The sequence below is a fragment of the Rhipicephalus microplus genome, unplaced genomic scaffold (genome assembly GCF_043290135.1).
Source record: "Rhipicephalus microplus isolate Deutch F79 unplaced genomic scaffold, USDA_Rmic scaffold_23, whole genome shotgun sequence".
NCBI lineage: Eukaryota > Metazoa > Arthropoda > Arachnida > Ixodida > Ixodidae > Rhipicephalus > Rhipicephalus microplus.
In genome coordinates this window covers 2,171,948-2,187,888 of record NW_027464596.1, presented here as the reverse complement: position 1 = coordinate 2,187,888, position 15,941 = coordinate 2,171,948, and the positions used below count along the sequence as shown (strand labels likewise).

Genomic DNA, 15,941 nt, shown 5'->3' with positions numbered 1-15,941 from the left:
GTTGACTGTATACTACCGTTCTAGCCTTTCTAGCTCTCTCTTTAAGTTTTTAAAAGGGCCCAAAAACGCTTTTTCCAGTAAACATGGAATGAATTCACTGGAAAAGCTTATTGCCTCATGAAATCAATGCCGCAAATGTTTGAAGAATTCATCTATTGTGAGTGGAGTTACAAAGGATTGTCGCATGCTGCAATTGCATGCTCTGTTCTCTCGTCCCGACGAAAGCGCTGGAAGATAAGCAGGGAGGGATGGCGGGGCCACAGAAAAACGCCACATGCACCTCGTGGCTTTGAGCACTTTTTTTCTTTGAATGCACCACCGTTTTTTCGGTGTGATTGTGCACGCACGCGTGGACAAGTCGCGGTCTCCCGCGGCAATCTCTGTAACGAGCGAGCACGCCATGTTCAACTCAGCCATTGGCTGATAGATGGGTAATTCACGTGTAATTTTGGGGCATATTGCGCCATATGTCGAGAAAAGAGAAAGCAATCTTTAGCTGACTTTGATAATTCAATGTCAATTCCAGGCCGCATGCTGTGCTGTAGTACTTGACTCGCGTGTTGTCGGGAGCCTCTACTACCGATCGTTAGCGTTTTCTGACAATGTGCAAAAAGTGTTGCAGAGCCCTTTAAAAAACAGCAAATCTTCTTTTTTATCGGCTGGAATTATCAGAGCAACCTCTACTAAGTATGTCTGCATAGCTTTTAGTGGCAAGTTACCGCAAGGAGGCTTCTATGTTTTCATGGCGTCTACACCTTCGTTGATTATCATAATGACTTCGTCCTTGAGAGCACTAAGGACTTTACGGACAATCGACAAAAGTTCAGGCTGCTTGCGGGGTTGCGCAGAAAACTTTGACTCAAGTCGTAATATTTCACAAATAAAGTCAGAAAGGCAGACGCCTTACGCTGCATGTACGTCGCAAGTCCCTCTCAAGTGCACTTTGTTCACCCAGTCCTGTAACAATCCGAGATTCCACTTGTGCTCCGTCACTTCTTTCACCAGACGTAGCTGTTTGGGAAACTGCATCTCCACTCTGCACGACTCGTGCGTGCTGTGCAAGTGAGTCCCTAAAAAGGTTTTGAAAAGCCGCACCTGTCAAATTCATTCCCAGCGCTGAATATTCAGGATCCTCATTCGATGTAAATTTGAACGCGCGCACTCTATGTATAACACTCGTTCATCTTCTGGTGGAAGTATGTTCTTGCTGCAAAAACTGAGCGTGATTGCCTTGCAGACGCCCTTGACAATGACAGGATAGAAGACCAAAAAGACCTCGCAGCACGTGTGCAGAAATGTCTCTTGAATTAGAACTGAAATCGATGAATGCCCCACTTAGGGCTTGTTGGTATAGCATAAATATTAAGAGAGCGCAGGTTAAAGATGTCAACCAAAAAAATCACATGAGACTCAAACATGGCGCCAATTTTCATGAAGTGTTTTAGTAAGCACTGATCATGCTGCTATACGTACTCTCTTGACATACATATGCGTGCAAAGATCATAATCATAAACAGCAAACTACGAGCATTCACCAGAGACGTGCACACGCGACATCATTCATCACATGTACGCGATTTATCCTGGTAACTTAGCCAAATCAGTGGATTGCGGGAACATGTACTCGAGTTATTTAACATCACTGATGGACTACACGCATACGTCCCAAAACATGGAAGTTGCGCTGGTCCCCATCGAGTGAGTCTTTACTTTTTTTTCTCCTCTTTAGCCTGCGCTCAATTAATTATCATATCATACATAGAAGATCAAATTACCACCCTCATTAGCTCTTTTTGACACCGCCAATTATGAAAACTGCTATGGTTGACAGTATTTTTTTTTTTGCGTTTGATGAAGAACCTGACGCTCTCGCCTTCACGATTTGGTCTGTGTGGCTTCAAGTGAAAATACTAATGTACTCGTTCTTAGAAACAGGCTTCCTACAGGTTGGTAGTAAAGAAATGTGATTCAGATTGCTTTTGCATACAAGTCTGAGCAGTTAGCCTTTGCAATTTACAATGCAATGGTACATATCACCTAAAAATTTAAAAAAGTGTATTGTAGAGCTCACAGCACTTTGATGTGAAGAAGCTGTTTTAGTGAATATATTTAGTCATTTATGTTCAGCGAAACTCGGTAGCACAAGCACAATTGTGATTCAGCTCATGTTCAAAGGTTCTGTTTTACCTCCTATTGAAGTTCATGCATCATAAGGGAGCAGTTAATCTGTATTTTTGTAACATTAAGTCGCGTCTTCATCGTGTACTTCACACTAAACCAATTCAGACCCATAGGCGTGTAAAAAAGGGTGCGACATCCTGAGGACACCCTTTGAGCAGCTTATTCGCACCTCAGCACCCTACAAGTGGCAACAAAAAGGTGGATACATCAAAATGGCGTAATCAAAGGTGCAAAAAGGGTGCAACAACTATTAGGTGCTGATTAGCACCCATTAGGGTGCACAGTCGCCGACAAAGCTTTGTGCCCAACGGGGTCATAGAGCATAACCAACAGCTTTTAGAGTTCCTCTGCTAAGTCACCATGGTCTCACTTGTAGCCCCACGGAAGTATAGGATATCTGAATAGCGGTAGTGCCCGGTTGAACGCAAGTTCTACTTTGGTTCTGGCATTCGTGCTGACTCTTCCTCGTCGCCGGTTGAACGTAAGTTCTACATTGGTTTTGGCATTCGTGCTTCCTCTTCCTCGTCGCCTCATGGCCAGTGCTGACCATGCTATGCACTACAAGCTCACTAGCCAATGGCGGAGTACGCAGCTTGTTGAGCTACAACAGGTTTGGACTTACACATATTGAGCTCTCGGCCTCGTTTGCGCATAACGATGCAAACAAAGCTTTGTCCGTGACTGTATATATAAATCATACATTTGTTAATGCAAAGAAATACGAACCAACAAGACCGTGGTATGATGATGAGGGGTTTAATGGCGCATGGGGCAATTGATGAGCAAAAAGCGCCATTTCAAAAGACTAGAGATATGAACAATGATATGATGCGTGGCTGTAAAGGGGCCTTAAAAGTCCTTGCGCTAACGCGGGTAAAAACATGGATGTAATAAAATCATGAGAGTGGCGTGGGACATGTGCAGTGAAAGTGGATGGCCAAATGTCATAATAATAAAATTATGATGGAGATGTGGTCACCGCAGCCATGATCACGGTACAGAGGTTGTGCTACAGATCACCTCGAAATATGGGGTGAAAGCTATGAACATTTTTTAAAAACGTGAAAAGTGATTGCAGTTTCAAACGTGGATCCCTACCGATGAGTATCCCAGGGTGAAGTGGGAGCTGCTGTTGGTAGGGCAGTAAAAGTGTTTTTTTTTTCTTAGAGTATCTAGCTCATTGCACTGAACGATAATGTGGAGAACCGTAAGTGGTTCTCCACATCTCACGATATGGTGGACTGCCGGTAGATAGAAGATATGAATGTGTAGAGTGTGTATGTCCTGTTCTAAGCCCTGTTAGTGTTACTTCTGTGTGTCGTAAATTCGATTGAACGGCAGCCAGTTACCTAGTTGTGGTCATTAAACGGCAGCCAGTTACCTAGTTGCGGATAGACACACAGACATTGTCTGTGTGTCTATCCCACTTACTCTGCCATTACCCCCTGAGCTCTCGTTTTAGAGCAGGTTTCAAGTGAAGGGATTGGTATTGATGCATTGGAAGTAGTGTCATTCGCGGAAGCAGCCAGCTTGTCGGTCAAAACGTTCCCTCGTATCTCACGGTGCCCTGGCCCCCAGCAGACAACGACATGCTGTTTTGATGTGTACAGTGTGCACAGACGTAGGTAAAGTGACACCAGCACGCAGGTTATGATGTTTTTATGGGTTTTCAGGGCTTTAACCACACCTATAAAATCTGTGTATATAACCGCCTTTTATAATTTTATCTGTTTGATGTGTTTTATGACGGCCAGTATTGCTAAGCTTCTCCTGTGAAAATGCTTGCATCAGAATGAAGAATGCCAGCCTCGGAAAAGGATTGGCCTACCAATGCATATGACACAAAAGTGTTGAACATTGAGGCATCGGTTAAGAACTCAGGACATGCGTATTTATGTTGTAGTTCTAGGAAGTATGTATCTATTTGTGCAAGTGGTACGTGCTTTGTAACTTCAACAAAAGAGACATCGCAGTCTATAAGCTGTCACTGCCATGGTGGCAGATATGCTGCAGGAGCCATCAAACTGTGTTCGAGTAGAGGCACAACTGTTTCTTTGGCCAGGCCCCTTACACGGAACGAGTAGGGCTGCCTCAACGAAGGACGGTTCTCGAACAAGTCAGAACAAGTTAAATCATTATGTGAAATGAGAGGGGTGCCTCTAGTCTGCCTTCACATTTAAGAAGCACAAAAAAGACAGGTAGCATCTTTGTAGGTGCAGCGACCATTCATTCGAATCCACGTACACGCTCTCCACAGGGCTAGTTCGAAAAGCACCCGTAGAGAGGCGAATTCCTATAAAGTGGGCAGGGTCCAAAATATTCAAGGCTGATAGTGTTGCCGACTGATAGATTATAGCAGCGTAATGTAGGCTTGTGCGTACGAGGCTTTTATATAAATTCATCAGACATTTCTTGTCACTGCCCCACGTATTGCGTGTCAACACTTTTAAGAGAGAGAAATAAATAAAAGGAAGAGACAGGGAGGTTAACCTAGAAGAATTGGTTTGCTACCCTATACAGGGGTGGGGAAAGGGTCGGAAAGAGGATAGAAATAGAGATATATGAAATAAATTAGACAGAAAATTCACATGCGCACACTTTCGAGAGTTCCCATCAGAGTCGTTTGGACAGGCCGGTTGAACGCAAGAAGCGCAGAAGCGCCTTCACCGCCGTATTTTTCGACATAAAGTCCAGTCGGAAGCACAGGATTCCTTCTTGCGGAAGAGTCTGGTTGTCCAATTCATCTAGTGTATTGCAGAGTGACTGTCTCTGCGAGCGGTATTGTGGGCGTTCACACAGATTGTCCCAGTTTGTTTCGTCACTGCCGCAACGATCGCATGCAGCAGTGTCAGCCATTCCTACAAAATATTCATTGTTTTTAAGCACCTGTCTTTTAAATACTTGATGTGTGGGATGAAGGTTAGTTTTGTGTCTACTATAATCCAAGAAACTTGTGTTCGGACTTCACTGACAGAGGTTGACCATGCAGGTCAATGTCAGGGTCATGATGGAGGCCCTCTTTCGATCTATCTATCTATCTATCTATCTATCTATCTATCTATCTATCTATCTATCTATCTATCTATCTATCAGCCGCCTACGACTTCTATCTCCCCTGGCTGTGTCGACAATAGTTTCAATACCGAAATTGGTATGGCATTTCCTGACGGTATGATGAGCACAAGGGACTAGTCATAACATGGAAATTACGACCGATATGTGATTATTCTCATGATTGTCGTTTCACGCTCTTGCTGTTTTTGCGGTGGTTTTGTTCACATGACACGTTGCAAAACTGCTGACGTGACTGAATGGCAAACCCAAGCGAAAGACCATAACATGAAAATCATGAAATGCTTGTAAGATGACAACATTACTAAATGATAGACTCATGATGCGCTCGCGCCCGTTTTGCTAGATTCACATATACCAAACTTGGTATTACGTGACGTGAATAAATGACGAAGGTATGTGACTGGTGCAAACATGACAACCATAATATGTGTGTCATGTAACATGACTAGATGTCATACTGATGATGCGCTCGCGGACGTTTCGCTACCTTCACATATACCAAATTTGGTATTATGGGAAGTGGATGTATGACGAAGGTATGTGACTGGTTTAAATATGATAATCATGAGATGGATGTCATGTAACAACATGACTACATTCCACTTTCAAGATGCCAATGCACTTCAACGTGACCCGGTTCGCGTGCGCGCCGGCTTGTTTCGTCGCCCCGTGCCGGTGATGACACGCCAGGCGCCGATCTGTCTGCCATATACTCTTTGACGCATGCGCGTATGAGCGCACTCGTTGTCTCTCCATCACGAACAGAGGCAGACGCGGTGCTGTCTGGGTAACGTTGTCAGCGCGAAATACAGCATGTCGCATTTCTCGCCGGTTACCGCGGGGCCGCGCTGACGGACGCTGGTCACGCCGGTCACGCCTGGCGTCAGACTATGAGAGCTCGCGTTTTGCTAGAGTGGCGACGCTGCGCCCAGCGTGCGCGCGCGTCAACGTTATGTCGGAGTAATTGGGACCTTCATGAGGCGATCGCCGCCGTTTCGCTAGCTCCACATATACTAAATTTTGTGTTATGGGACGTGAATGGACGACAAAGGTATGCAACTGGCGCAAACATGATAATCATGAGATGGGTGTCATGTAACAACATGACTATATGCCACGCTCATGATGCGCTGGGGGCCATTTAGCCAGCTCAACATATACCAAATTTAGTACTGCATGACGTGAATAGACGACGAAAGTAAATGACACGTCCAAACATGAGAATCATGGCATGCGTGTGATGTAAAAGTGGACAACATGCTATGCTCATAGCACGCCTGCGGCCGTTTCGCTATTTTCACATATACCAATATAGGTATCAGGTGACGTGAATGAAAGATGAAGGTAAATGACATGTCCAAACTTGATAATCATGACATGGAAGTCACGTGCAGCATAATCTACGTCCGCGTCGTAACGTTGCGCTGATTTTAAAGTGACTAACATATCAACCTTCCTTATTCGTGCTACGCATATCATCGATTCCCACAGTGCGTGGGATCTTCCAATTTTTTCTTCCATTTGCTTGCTTTCTCACATGGTAGTGTGCTTTTTAGCAACGTTATATCCATCACAAAAGTAGGTCAGTGGCATAACAATGAAGCCGAGAACAAAATACTTTTATGCAAAAATTGCCCTGCCGCCGAGTTGTCCGCCAGCCTACGACTGTGTGGCGAGAATCTTGCTACAGGTCGAACGGAGTAAATAAGAAACACAACCTGAACTAGTTGAACCCGTTAATAGTGAGGACAATCTATCCGAGGAGTTTATGGTCAATCGTGTATGCAGTAACAATAGGAGACCGACATAGTCGATGGGGACATGTACGGAGACTTTTGGGATGGCGTTGGTGACAATACTGGTAATGCTAAATTAAGAATAAGCCACTTGAAAATGAGTTAATGTCATTTAAAATAAAAAAAACAAAGTCAGTACTGCCGCGCAAGGCTAAAATAACAGTGAAGCTGGTTGATCAGGGAAATAAAATAGTAGCAGAAGAGAAAAGTTAGGGCCCAGCATCAAGGAAGGAAGGCTAAGGAGAAGGCTTCGCGATTCGAGCTGGAGGGCGCAAAGTGTGGCGATGTCACGTGGTTTTCCAGGAAGGTTGTGGGAATAATTGGACACGCCAGCCTCTCATGTTCTCTGTATCGCAACTCATATGGCCTCGTTGTTCAAAGCTGGCTAGAGTTCTGAACGTGCATTTCTATGCAGCTGTTGCATTTCATTGTGAAGACCTCCAGTGAGGAGATCTTCATTGTTGCGAGTTAAGTTCATATCGCTTGAGGTCGAATGCAGTCGTTTTGGAAGCCACGACCACTTCTCCGAAAATTGTTGGCGCTGGCCTCGGCTTCGTTGTTTTCCTTCAGCACTGAGCTGCTGCGTGCCCTAGCGAGGGCAGCCTAAAATTCCTAAATGACAACGGCAGCGTCTACGGCTCAAAGCGAGAGGCGGCGGTGAGCCGTTCTCGGGTACGACGGTCACAACTATCGGAAAGCAATACGTGGCCCACTGTTCTCAGGCGAGGTTGCTGAGTCAAGAATTACACATGCCTGACATAGTAAGGTGAATTAATGTCGAATTATCGCTTCCTGTTTACGTTTTGCGCGCGATAACCCCATCTTTGGCCAATTATATTCCCATATGGTCGTAGTCTGTGGACCCCCACTGCCGCGAACAATACTCGTGCGCACGTATCGTGCCACATATGGCGAAGAATGATTCGGAGGTTCTTCATCTTACTAAATATCGGGTAAAATAAATAACATTTCAGTGTTACGCTACGTTCCGTACCCCGAACTTACCGTACATGCAGAAGAAAGTAGCCTGTCATGGCGATTGCCCGGCAGCTTCCCGCCGTCGCTCTCTTGCAATCAGCGGATCGAACACGAAGTACAAAGCTGCAAATGTATTGAATATTCAGAATACGAACCGTAATAAGGCTGCGAATGGCACACATGCGCTATACAAGTGAGTATAGCAGCACGTTTGCTTATGATCAGCACAAATGTTTCGCTCTTCCAGCACGTCTATCAGATAGATGGTGGTGGCGGTGTCTCCCGGCACGTCCAAAATCGCCTCGCACGGCTAGCCTCCCTCTCCCTCGTGCCCAGTGTGCATGTGCGAGCCGCCTCAGTGTGCCCAACATCGCGACGAGGAGTCCTCTACTCTTCCCTACTTTCGGCTGCACAAAATGTGATGTAGCAGTCTTTCCCGAGTATATTTTTTCCATGGGGCCTATAACTAAGACGTAGGAAAACCGAGAAACACCCAAATTTAATCTAGCAAATCCTAGCGAACTTTTGTAGTATCTAAGTTTACACCTAGGAAAACCTAGGAGCAGTGAAGGTGAAACCTATCCAATAAAGCTAAAGCTAGCAGCAGTCAGCAAGGCTCTCGGATCGACCTGTTTCGCTGCTTTGCGCAGCAGTGCCAAAACTTCATTGTTCTTTTCTGTATTTACTTGATTAGACTCAAAAGAGTGTAACGAGGTATGCGCTTCAAATAATTCGATCAAATGTAATCAATTGTCGTAAACCTTAGAACAAATCAGACACTTCTACATGAATTTATAGTTGAAGAAAGTGAGAAAAAACACCACAATGAAAAACAATGGGGACATGCTGATGACGTCTCCCCACCACACAGCGTGAACTGAAGGTTATTTTCGCCTTATACAAGCAGGCTCAGATAATTTTGCGTCACACAGATATCTACTAGTAAACAATTAGGTGCAATATATTATTGTATATCATGCTTCAAACTGCTGAAAATTCTCCTTTACTTTGCTATGAAAGAGCGTAAAGGGCCAATCATGGACCTTGGTTCACACACTATTGTACCGCTCTGGCTGGCCCGTAGGCGTTTATTTCCGAAAGTCTTTGGATAGATGAAATCTGAAATGATATATACAAAAGGTATGGAACTTCTCAAGAGTTACAAGCGCCGTTTCATAGCGCGTATTCAAGTGGTGTCATATTCTTGATCAGTATAAGTGGAGTGGTCCGTCGGTCTGGTGTGCTTGGAAGCCCGTTCAGAAGAGAGCCTCATCTTCGAGCGACGTGTCCGCTTGCTTGTTGTGGTGGAAAACTCTGCGACCTCGGTCGCGAAGGCCTTGAAAAAGAAAAAAATAACACAATCGACTCACCGTATTGAAGGTTTTTTTATTTCATTTGTGATTTTTAATATGTAGAATAATCACAAGAACAGTTGTATAATTTAGTCCAAGTTTTACTGCGAGGCCCTATATCTCGCTCAATTTTTTTCGCACTTATAATAAATGTCCGCTGACTTTGTTTGCTTTCATTTTTGATTGTTTGGTTTGTTCATATCTTTCTTATTTGCTGATTTTGTGTTCTATTTATTGTCTCAGTGTCTCGCTTTTGCCTAGACATGTTGGTAGATTTTCGGCAATCCGAATGATATAACGTTTCATATCGCTCGTGGAAACGGTCGATGAAAAGCGTAAAATATAACTACAACAGTATTTCTCTTTCCCAAATACGTTTTTTGATTGGTGAGTGAGCGATGCTGTTGATGTGTACAACACGTCGTGATTAGCTGAAAAATGTTTATAACAGATTTTATTGTACGACGTTTTTGGGCGCCATGGTCTTCAATAACGAAACATATTTACTAAAAACCTGGTTGAATCCACACTGATGGAAAATGTGCTGTTTTCAACAGGGTCACATTCTTGAAAAGCCTGAAATCCGCAATTACGTGAAATATAGGCTATAAGCGATTGCTCAAGTTATTGCGTCCGAGAGCCAATGTTCACTTCAACGCAGTGATGCGAGACTTGTCATACTTCGCCCTTAACGTACGGAATTCTATTAATAGCAGAAATGGCGACTGGCAGAGCACCCGACGCCATCATGAATATACAGTGTAAATATCCGTATGAAGCCCCACTGCGGTGGTCTAGTGGCTAAGGTACTCGGCTGCTGACCCGCTGGTCACGGGATCAAATCCAGGCTGTGGCGGCTGCATTTCCGATGGAGGCAAAAATGCTGTAGGCCTGTGTGCTCAGATTTGGGTGCAGGTTAAAGAACGCCAGGTGGCCGAAAATTCCGGACCCTCCACTACAGCGTCTCTCATAATCTTATGGTGGTTTTCATTCAATCAACATTGTTTATTTGCAGCAGAAAAAAGATACAGATTTTTTTTTTCCTGCGGGAGGCAAAGACTAAAGGCTAAAGGCCTGACGAGGTTTCACCCCCTATTAACCAAGAAACAGTGTGCATCAGTGACATATACATTTACACATCAGCAGCATACAACTGTATACATCGGTTACATATTTCATTGGTAGAAGATACTGGCATGCAATAATATATTTCTTTCATATAATTAAAATAAAGAATTATTCAGAACATGCATTTTTGGCATATACAAGCAGAAGCACACATTTTAAAATACGCTTCGTTCCACACATTGTTGGAGCAAATACCATTTTACAATCATAGTGAACAATCTTAAAAATACATACAAAAAGAACGTACCATTGCTCTTACGTGTAAATGACTATGGGTCTACAATGACGTCAGTCGAAAAAACAAGTGATTTAAGATGAGATTTAAATGGTTTAGATTTCAGTGTAAAGTATATATTCGATTCGTGAAGGTTTAGCAACTGAATAACTTTGTAATGAATGTCCTGCTTTCCGTAATTCGTGCGTGTTTTCTTAGTTTTGCGGGAAAATTTTCTGAAGCCGTATTTAGTTTATAATGTTCGAGGGTAGGAATCCTGTATTTTATGTTTATGAATATGTTGCATCAGCTTAAAATTATAAACTTTTCTAAGAGGCAGAATTTTGTGTTTGAGAAAAAGTGTTTCGGTGTCTAGGTCCCTGGGATGACCTTTATATTTTTCTATGATACGAAGCACGCGCTTCTGTAAGACTTTTAATCTATCACAATTACTCTTAGTTGTTGTTCCCCATACCAACATTCCATATAAAAGTTGAGAGTAGAACAAGCTATAATACAGCGATTTAAATAACCATGATGAGAGGAGGAAAGTGATTTTACCCAAACAGCCCACCGAACGAGCTAGATCTGTTAGGAGACAATTAACGGGAGGCGTCCATGACAGGTGCTCGTGAAACCAGACTTCGAGACATTTTTGTGTACTGACTTGTTCTAGTCACTGATCACTGAACGAAATGACTATATTATCGTTTATTCGCTTGTTTATAGGTCTGAACATAATAAACTTAGTTTTCTGTGTGTTTAATTTTAATTTGTTTTTTGTTAGCCAACTTGATAGTTTCGAAAAGTATAGATTTGTTGAAACTTCTACATTTTAATTTCAGTTGTATACTGAACCTTTGTAATATCATTCATATATAAAAGAAGAAGCACGGGGCCTAAAATGGAGCCCTGAGGAACTCCTTTTTTTATGTTTAAATATTCAGACCTATCACTGTCTATGCTAACGAATTGATATCTCGATGATAAATAGCTTTTAAATAGGTCGGAGACTACTCCGCGACTTCCGTAGCGGTTTAATTTCAGCAGTAAGTTTCATGATCAACCAAATCGAATGCTTTGCGCATATCAAGAAAGACTCCTAGCGTGTACATTTTACCTTCAATGTTTTCGTTTATGTGACTTTTTACGCTAATTAGTGCCTCTTCCATGGTCCTATTTTTGCAAAATCCATATTGATGTGGTGATAAGATATTATATTTCTCAGGATATTTCACGAGGCGCGTATTTATTCATTTCTCATAAATTTTCGAGAATACAGGTAACACAGATATCGGACGATAATTAGTTAAGTCACAGGTGTTGCCACCTTTATGGATGGGTGTAACCTTGGCCACCTTAAGTTTTTTCGGGAAGCTTCCAGTCAAAAAAGAATAATTTATTATATATGCCAATACAGGGCTAAGTACTGATGCGATGACCTTAACTGGAGCTGCCAGTACGTCATCATAACCACTTGCAACGATCGTTTTTAGTTTTTTTATATACCGGTAGACTTCATCTGGTAATTTTTTGTGTAGTACGAGAAAATTCAGGGAAACATTTGCCTCGTTGTTATATTGCGTTGCCTCTTTATCACTCACAGCCACATTTACAAAGTATTGGTTAAATGCATTCGCCAATTCTGTGCCCTCTAGAATGATATCACCAGCTTTTACTTGCTTAGGTGTACTTGATGCTATTGTTCTTCCAGTTAAAGAATTTATCTTGCTTCTATATTTTTGCTGGTTCTAATTTTATGCTCGAGAAGATGGCTTCGTAATAGTCAAGTTTAGCCTTGCTAGTGTCACTATTCAGCTTGTTACGGAATTGCTTGAATTTGCGCAGTAATTCAACATCTCTAGTAGCAAGAAGTCTGTGAGAAAGCGTATCTTTGTGTTTGATGCGCTTTAAGAGGTCACCGTTGATCCATGGTTTTCTATTCATAGCCTTCCGTGTCCTGATTTGTTGTATTGGAAGAGCAGTATTGTAGTGCTCTAGGAAGATAGCTATGAAAGCATCATATGCGTTATCTGGATTGCATTGCACATACACAGGTGACCAGTCTGTCTGTTCAATCAAATCAGCAAAGTTAAACAGAGAATCGTCAATGATAGACCTAAACCAAGAGACATTTGGGCGTTTATTTTTACGCAACAGGCTTTCTGTAGAAATATAATTAGGTAGGTGATCACTTAGGTCTGTGCATATTGTTCCTGCAGTGTAATCGCTACTATTTAGGCTTGTTATGCATACGCCCAGTGGCGTGGAGCTAGTGGTAATAATACGGGTAGAATCTAAAATGGCATTTTGAGCTTCGTATGATGATACACGGTTTTTTAAATGAATTGCATACACGTCTTCACCCTTCATATTGATATATACGTCACCCATAATAAAAAATGGCTTTTTTATTTCAAGAAAACAATGCAATACTTGTTCCAAGTGACTGAGAAAATGTCGCTTATATCCAGTTGGGGGGTCTATATACCACAGCAATAAAAAAAAATGATTTGTTTCAATTGCTAGGCACTCTATGTCACCGCAACTCACAGACAGATCAGCAAGCGTTTGAAAGGAATAGCGCTGCTGAAGGTATATCGCCAACCCTCCAAGCCTTCCTGTGCGATCCAGGCGCGTTATATTATAATTTGTAAACACGGTAGAAATATCCCTATTACACAGCCATGTCTCTGTAAACAATATTGCATCAATGTCTGCGTGAAGAGTACTCATAAATACATCAAAATCTTCGTGTTTGTTCCCAATAAATATTATATTTTGATGCAGTACGGTAAAAGAGCCTTTATTTAGTATAGAAATTGTTGTTTGTAGAGTCGACATTGTGAACTAACGAAAATTCATATCGGGGAGAAAGTTTTTCTCTTCACCATCTTTTACTTAATGAGGACTAAATCAAGAACGCTTGTTATTCGGATTACAGCAGATGTTACATCTCATCGAGCAAGAATTTTTTCTCCACTAGACCATACGATTTTCCACTTTGCAGATTTCTTTTTTGCTATAGCGGCACCAAGAAGCTGCTTGTTCTGCCGCGTTAAGTGCTCGTTAACATAGATGACACTTTCCGTGCCTTCGTAATCGAGGTGAGTGAAGACGATCCTTTTTTTTCTGTGCTCTTGCGAGCAGCGCATTGCGCTTGTTGCGCGAGATAAGCCGGACAACAATACTCCGTTCATTCCTTTTTGCCGCCGACACTCTGTGCCAGGTGTCCATGTCGCTATCAGATATTGCATCTCCAAAGAGCTCGCCTATCTTTTTCACGACGACAGTTGAGTCAAGTTCATCTGGTACATCCTTTATCTCAAGATTGTTGCTTCTTTCACAATGCTCAAGTTCTTCGACTTTCTTTTCGAGCCGATAGTTTTCGGCTTTGAGTTTTTCGTTTTCAGAAACCAGTGCTTTTTTTCCGCTCTTAGTGCCTTGATATCAGTGCCCATTTCTTTTACTTCATCGCATGTATATGTGCAGAATTTCAGACTTTCATCTAGTGACCTTATTTTGGCACGTATTTCTCGTTGAAAATCAGAGAATAACGTTGCGATTTCCTTTTTGTCACCCTTACTCACAATAGCAACTTCCGCACAACTTCGAAACGAAAATATTTTGTCCGGCAGCAGTGCAAGAGAGCAATAATTTGAACCAGAATACCTCTTGCTTACCTGCAAATAGCCACAGATGTGCTTTCAGGCGTCTGGCCGTTTCGTGCATTGCTGCCGGACTGTGCAGAGGACGAGAATTCTAGCTCTTATAAAGCCAGCCGAGGGTCGGCTGAGAGCCTTCTGCGCCGAATCCGTGACACCCTCTTCCAGCAATCAGGCGAGGGGCGTCAAGATGCCGGTTCTCGACGCACTGCAGTTCATGGTTCGATAAAGGGGCGTCGTTGTAGCGAACTGCCAAGGTGACCACGTGGATATTTCCTGCCAATAGTCACAAATGTGCTTTTAGACGTCTGGCCGTTTCGTGCACTGCTGCCGGACTGTGCAGAGGACGAGAATTCTAGCTCTTATAAAGCCAGCCGAGAATCGGCTGAGAGCCTTCTGCGCCGAATCCGTGACACCCTCTTCCAGCAATCAGGCAAGGGGCATCAAGATGCCGGTTCTCCATGGACTGCAGATCATGGTTCGATAAAGGGGCGTCGTTGTAGCGAACTGCCAAGGTGACCACGTGGATATTTCCTGCCAATAGTCACAAATGTGCTTTTAGGCGTCTGGCCGTTTCGTGCACTGCTGCCGGACTGTGCAGAGGACGAGAATTCTAGCTCTTATAAAGCCAGCCGAGGATCGGCTGAGAGCCTTCTGTGCCGAATCCGTGGCACCCTCTTCCAACAATCAGGCGAGGGGCGTCAAGATGCCGGTTCTCGACGCACTGCAGATCATGGTTCGATAAAGGGGCGTCGTTGTAGCGAACTGCCAAGGTGACCACGTGGATATTTCCTGGCAATAGTCACAAATGTGCTTTTAGGCGTCTGGCCGTTTCGTGCACTGCTGCCGGACTGTGCAGAGGACGAGAATTCTAGCTCTTATAAAGCCAGCCGAGGATCGGCTGAGAGCCTTCTGCGCCGAATCCGTGACACCATCTTCCAGCAATCAGGCAAGGGGCGTCAAGATGCCGGTTCTCGATGGACTGCAGATCATGCGTCGATAAAGAGGCATCGTTGTAGCAAACTGCCAAGGTGACCACGTGGATATTTTCTGCAATTAGTCACAGATGTGCTTTTAGGCGTCTGGCCGTTTCGTGCACTGCTGCCGGACTGTCTGCCGGACTGTTGGGGCGTAAACCTCGCGAACCAATCGAAAATATCTGTATGTCTACGATTAACCTCCCTTTGTTGGAACAGAGCCGTGATGCACGCGAAAGCTGCAGTCAGCCCTTTCAAGACGACATTTTATATGGATGAATTGTGCCCTAAAAGTGAATCGTCAGTGTACATACAATACACGCTGTAGACTGATATCTGCAAACAGAGAGCCGCCGTGGATAATCTGTGTAATCTGTGAAGCGGTGCGACGTGGGCATTTATACATGTGCCATGGAACATTCCACTGTTATCGCTAGCGGCCGCGTAAGTTCCAGAAAACCTGTGCTGTGCGCATTGTGCACGCAATCACATCGAGACGTTTCAAAATTTTATATATATATATATATATATATATATATATATATATATATATATATATATATATATATATATAT

At 43.3% G+C, this 15,941-nt stretch overlaps 1 long non-coding RNA gene across 1 annotated transcript; it reads right to left on the bottom strand.

The window, feature by feature from the left end:
* Positions 1–9,089: 9,089 nt before the first annotated feature.
* Positions 9,090–15,478, bottom strand: LOC119159878 (uncharacterized). The gene is made up of 2 exons (XR_012889018.1): positions 14,408–15,478; positions 9,090–9,366 (listed from the first exon to the last, which is right to left on the bottom strand). It is a non-coding gene; the product is annotated as an uncharacterized LOC119159878 (long non-coding RNA).
* Positions 15,479–15,941: the final 463 nt, after the last annotated feature.